Below are 6,295 nucleotides of genomic sequence, written 5' to 3'. Positions count from 1 at the left end.
TTATCTAACACATGATATTGCACAGTTTACAATAGGGTGGGTTTTGTACTTGTTGTTTCTCCATATGATGGTTGTATGTGTGCTTAAGAAAAAGAAACACCCGGTTAACACGGAAATGTGGAAAGTGTGATTTTACATCCCCCCCCCCCTCCACAAAAAAGCGAAGGATATGTTCAGTATGTGTGGACAATTTGACCCTATAAAATTGTTCTGTTAAATAAATGTTAAAGGTGCTCTGTCAATGTGCAACAACTACACACGTCAGAAAGTATCTTGAATTCAATCCTTGCTTTCACCGGCAACTAATGAAAGTCGTGCAATGTAAGTCGAAATTTCGAGTTAGACTGTCGAAATTTCGAGTTGCTAAGTCGAAATTTCGAGTAAGTAACTCGAAATTTCGAGATAAGTAACTCGAAATTTCGAGTTAGTAAGTCGAAATTTCGAGTTAGTAACTCGAAATTTCGAGATAAGTAACTCGAAATTTCGAGTTAGTAAGTCGACATTTCGAGTTAGTAAGTCGAAATTTCGAGTTAGTAACTCGAAATTTCGAGATAAGTAACTCGAAATTTCGAGTTAGTAAGTCGAAATTTCGAGTTAGTAAGTCGAAATTTCGAGTTAGTAAGTCGAAATTTCGAGATAAGTAACTCGAAATTTCGAGTTAGTAAGTCGAAATTTCGAGTTAGTAAGTCGAAATTTCGAGTTAGTAACTCGAAATTTCGAGATAAGTAAGTCGAAATTTCGAGTTAGTAAGTCGAAATTTCGAGTTAGTAACTCGAAATTTCGAGTTAATAAAAAACATACACCTGGCACTAATGCTCTTCCGTAATTTTGATATTTTGCATATGTTTCATTTAAATACGACTGTCAATGCATAAAAATAGATACCACACATACATAATCATTCCTAGGATTCCTCTGTTAAATTTAAACAGAGGTTCAAACCTCAATTAAATTAACAGACAGATTCAGCTGTTAAAGTGGCTGTTAAAGTGGGCGTTAATTTTGAGCAAGAATTTAACACAACGGTTAAATTTAACCGTCCGTTATTGGATTTAACAGACGGTTAAATTTAACAGAGCTTTGAGAAACTGGCCCCTGGGCAGGGCCATATTAGAGACCGGGGTCTTATCTAACATACATTTTGAGACGAAGTAGATCTCAACAAAAGTTATGTGTATTATAGCCCTTGGGTTAAAAATGTTTGTTCTTAGAACCATGCATTTGTGACATAATTACTTTAAGGCCCATTATGCCTCAGAAATACTATATGAGCCGCGCCACGACAAAACCAACATATATAATGCGTTTGCGACCAGCTTGGACCCAGACCAGCCTGCGCATCCGCGCAGTCTGATCAGGATTCATGCTGTTCGCTATCAGTTTCTCTACTTGTAATAGGGGTTGTAAGCGAACAGCATGGATCCTGATCAGACTGCGCGGAAACGCAGGCTGGTCTGGGTCCATGCTGGTCGCAAACGCATTATGTTGGTTTTGTCGTGGCGCGGCTCATTTTTTATTTTTCAAATACTTTTTATTTTTGGTGTCTTGTTACAGTTTCAAAATTAAAAAAAATCTCAATTGCCATATAGATGAATTATCTTTGCACCATTTGTTTTGTTATATAATTTATATAATTAAAATGAATCAGTGTTTTATATGGAAGTCAAAATACTAGATTGTTTACATTTTGCTACCTTAACGACACATCATTATATGTTCAGTAGTTCATTCTCAAACTTTTGAACATCTAACATACCCTAAATGAATTATAAATACATCATTAAACATATGTTTGATATTTCTAAATAATTTTATGAATATGGATTTCTGAGGCATAATGTGACTATATAAAAGTAATTGCGAAAATCTGTTCCACAGAAACTTCATAACCTAGAGGCTAGGTATTTGCCTTGTGTAGTTTTATGAAAAATAAATTAATCATAGCATTGGGAGTAAAAAAAAATATACTGTCATATTGATTTATTATTTAAACCACTGTTAAAAAAACTAAATGTTAATAAGCTGCCAATTTGAGCATATGTCTACTTTGTTCATGTTAGCTGAGACAAAAATGTTTTTTCTAAGATGTTTGAAACAAAAGAATCAACAGAAATCTTGAGCAAATGCATTTAATACGTTAAGTTACATGTATGGCAAATAAAGACAATGAATACATTCATTTATAACAAGATACAATTTGCATAAAGTATGCACACTTGGAACACAAATACATGTACATACTTACACATGCCTGATATGTTAGCATTTTACAAATGTGAATTAAAAAAGAAATAGAAATGTCTGTATCTTATTTGAACAGGTAGCATTATAACGAAATTCCCGTCAAGAATTTCTATTTTCATGTAGTGCTCACAGCTCCTACCCCGTCCTCTGTAATCCCGGAATACGTCGTATATATCTAGATCAATCCCTGTGCTGAGGTATCAAATTTTTACAAGTTACATTATTTCACATAGATATCTCCTCTTCTTTTTCTTCCCTCTAAGCGCTGCTCTAGTCGCTGCCTCGAACACTTCTTTAACTCCGTCATTTTCTTTAGCAGAACATTCTAAATAACACGCTGCTCCGATTCGTTCCGCCATTGCTCGACCGTCGTCAAATTTTACTGCCTCTTTCTTTTTAATGCTTTGTTCATCAAATACTGACATATCATCGTTCCTTAAGTCTTTCTTATTACCGACAAGAATGATAGGGACATTGAAACAAAAGTGTTTAAACTTCCGGTGCCCACTTTTCAGCTACATTAAGTAAGCTGTCCTTATCGTCAATGGAAAAACACATAAGAATGACGTCACTATCAGGGTAGGAAAATGGTCTTAGTCTATCATAGTCATCGATCTTGGCCTGCGGTATCCCATAATGCCACTTCAACTTCTCTGCCATCAATTTCAATATCGGCTACGTAGTTGTCGAATACAGTTGGTATATAAGACTCCGGAAACCGGTCTGTGCTTAGTACTGTAAGGAGGCAAGTTTTACCACAGGAACCGTCCCCAACTATCACTAGTTTTTTCCGAAGTACGGACATCGTTATTTTTTAACGCTTCTTTCCAAAAATACACAACAAAAAAAACCTCTTTTGTAAACCATTTAACGAACTTGTTTGTTTGCGATAATTTCATTTATATAATTATTTATAACAGACGCTTTATATACATATACATTTGTAGATCTAAAAATACGCATAGCAAATCGCGTCTAAATATAACCGTGACAGATTAAACGCTCACTGGTTATCAATTTTCCATACTAAATATAGCGCTATTTTATTTTAATATATTATATTTTCATAAATGTTTAAAATCAATAAAGCCAAAATGTACAGTTATTAAACAGCACTACAATGGAACTGCCTGACTTATTATATTATTAATTAATTTATTTATTTATCTATTTATTTGTTTGTTTATTTATTTATTTATTTACATTGTATTTATCTATTTATTGATTTATTCTATTAACAGCTTAAAATACATGTAGTTTTAAGATGACTCGACGAAAACATGGAAGAAAAACTTTGATGGACCAACAGTATAAAAAGTAAAAATGGTTCAGCTAAAAATGGTCCAAATAAATACATTGTAACTGCTTTCATGACTCCAAAATTAAAATACATAGAAGTAGATATTTATATTTTAAACCAAGTAGAATTTGTTTGATTATAAAGAATCCGAACGCATACTTGAATACTTAGCGAATGGTAATTTAAATTATGACTTCTTACCAAAGTTAGGACAGTTCTCAAAGATCCATAAATTATCAACGAGTCCATGACAGTATGTTCAAGTAAAATCAAATTAGACAGTGAAATGTACCAGCTGCGGTTACCAGATAAATTAAGGAATATCATTTTCATTGCATCAAATTAATACAATAATAATAATAATAATAATACATGTATCAACAAGATAGAAAAAAGGCATTATAAATGTTTAATTAATGATAAGTACAATGTACATTTTTCAAGCTCCTTGCCTTGAAATGAGCCAAAATATTCCAAGAAAATCAAACTTGAGAAAAAATGTAATAAGATGTTAGGAAAAGTAAAACTCTTCACGTAATGATTTACATGTAATTGTTATGTGCGATTAAGGATTGATTTTGCAGTATTTACCATCATATTCCTACTGCGTGACTAACGCAGTAAGGATGTATTGCACATTTTGATGATCTTTTTAGTAGCGAGCGCCAGTTACTTTCTTTGTTCACTTCACAATAATTCAATTTTAAATACACGTCCAAAAATCAACGTGAACTTAAATTTACATTCATCATATAGGCATTATTATAATTGACTCATGACCCTTCCCTTGTAGTCAAAAGTAAATAATAAACAAACTTTGGAACTTTTTATTTGTATATGTCACAATTAAAGTACATGTAAATTCTTTTAGGAAAAATAAAGAGTATTTTCGGAAATATTTTTAGATAATTTAAATTGTCGCATTGACAGCTACAGTAACAACGGTCACTCGATCCGTTCTCTTTCTTTTCGTTTTCTTTTTGTCTCAAAACAATCGTCTTTAACATTACTTAAACGTACGTTGCATTTGAAAAGTAAAGCTTATGAATACAAGAGTATTCATTTCAAATTGATTATTTTAAATACCCGCGCATGGATTGATTTAGGTCAGTACGTAATGTATTTTAATTTTCCCGCGGCTTAAATAATACCAACAAGAGTTATGTCCTAAGTATAATTTGATTGATACACAAAGTTATTTAGTTAAAACATAACTTTATGCAATATGTCAATGCGCAAAAAATCTGGAATATCTATGCTAAGTTATAGAAGGCAAAACCACTAACCAATAGAAATTTACTTACCTGGGTTATAATTAGACTTGGTTCGTTATTTTTTATTTTTAGATCTATATTAAACACGAAAAGTATGAATATTTTGAGATTTTTAAGAAGAGTTTAACCAAAACCAATAAGAAAATGTCTGTAATTCGTAAAAAGTTAGTGATAGTTAGGGGACGGATCTTGCGGTAAAACTTGCCTTCTTACAGTATTAAGCACAGACAGGTTTCCTAAATTTTATATTCCAAAACTGTTTTTTGAAACTAGCGTTCACGGATATTGTAATGAATGGGAATGTGCAGAGATGGTCTTATGGGACACAGCCTGACCAGGATGACTATGATAGGCTGAGACCTCATTTCAATCCCGACACCGATGTTATTCTTATGTGCTTTTCCAGATAATAAAAAGTTTAGAAAATGTATCTGAAAAATGGACACCAGAAGTGAAACACTTTTGTTACATTGTTCCAATTGTACTTGTTGGAAACAAGAAAGACTTAAGAAATGATTAAACAACTAAGCTGAACTTGGGAAAAAGAAAACAAGAAGTAGTAACGTTTGAAAGTGGACGTGCGATGGCGGAAACATATCGGAGCAGTGTGTTATCTAGAATGTTCTGCTTTGAAAAATGAAGGAGTGAGAGAAGTGTTCGAAGAAGCAACAAGGGCTGCGTTAAAAAGGGAGGAAAAGAAGAAAAGAATTAAATGTAAAATTATGTGACTTGTGTGTTTCGGCTAGGAAAATGTAAGGACTGAACTTTTATATATCTGTAAAGAACAATGACGGAATGATTAAGGGAGATGATCGAGACAGAAAAGGTTTCGCGTTAAATGAACAGCTAAAGAAGAGAGAAAGTTGTTATCAGAATGATTTGCTAAGGACAATTAACGAGGCTGGAGAAGTACCAGTATTTCAGGCAGCAGAATAACATCTACTAGAACGAAGAAGAAATTCATGACGATAACATAAAGAATAATGTAACATTTAAGACATTTGAAAAAACTATTTTAAATGGTTACACATTTCGTCACAGTTTGGTTTGTGTCAATGATTATAAATATTTGCGATTTTATTTCTTTTGGAAAAAAATACATTAATATCTAGTAAAGGTTCAATATAACCACGATGGCTTGACGCATTTAGACTGCCTTACACAATTTTAGAAATAATTATAACATCATAAATATGACTATACATGTATATTGTTGCATTCTTAGAATTCATTTAGTTTTTTTGCCAAGTAACTCCCGAATATTCCGTGGACTTTCATAGCATTGTGCATTGTATTATAAACTTTGCAATCATTTAAATTATTGAACTAATTACTAAATGACTGACCATTTGCTCTCTAATCATTATATGTATATACTAGTTATATTATCATATTACATTCCATTCACAGCGTTTAGTTTTACATATGTTTTATCTGTTGTATAAAATACAGCGAAAAATGAAAAATTGCGATGAAC

At 32.4% G+C, this 6,295-nt stretch overlaps 2 pseudogenes; one reads left to right on the top strand and one right to left on the bottom strand.

The window, feature by feature from the left end:
* Window positions 1–2,079: 2,079 nt before the first annotated feature.
* LOC132757135 (ras-like GTP-binding protein RHO) lies at window positions 2,080–3,098 on the bottom strand (annotated as a pseudogene).
* Window positions 3,099–4,962: 1,864 nt separating this feature from the next.
* On the top strand, window positions 4,963–5,749 carry LOC132757136 (ras-like GTP-binding protein RHO; annotated as a pseudogene).
* The last annotated feature ends 546 nt before the right edge of the window (window positions 5,750–6,295 follow it).

The sequence above is a fragment of the Ruditapes philippinarum genome, unplaced genomic scaffold (assembly GCF_026571515.1).
Source record: "Ruditapes philippinarum isolate M1 unplaced genomic scaffold, ASM2657151v2 ctg9567_1_1_1_1, whole genome shotgun sequence".
Classification (NCBI taxonomy): domain Eukaryota; kingdom Metazoa; phylum Mollusca; class Bivalvia; order Venerida; family Veneridae; genus Ruditapes; species Ruditapes philippinarum.
The sequence above is the reverse complement of the archived record's forward strand: the minus strand, read 5'-3'. Positions and strand labels throughout refer to the sequence as shown.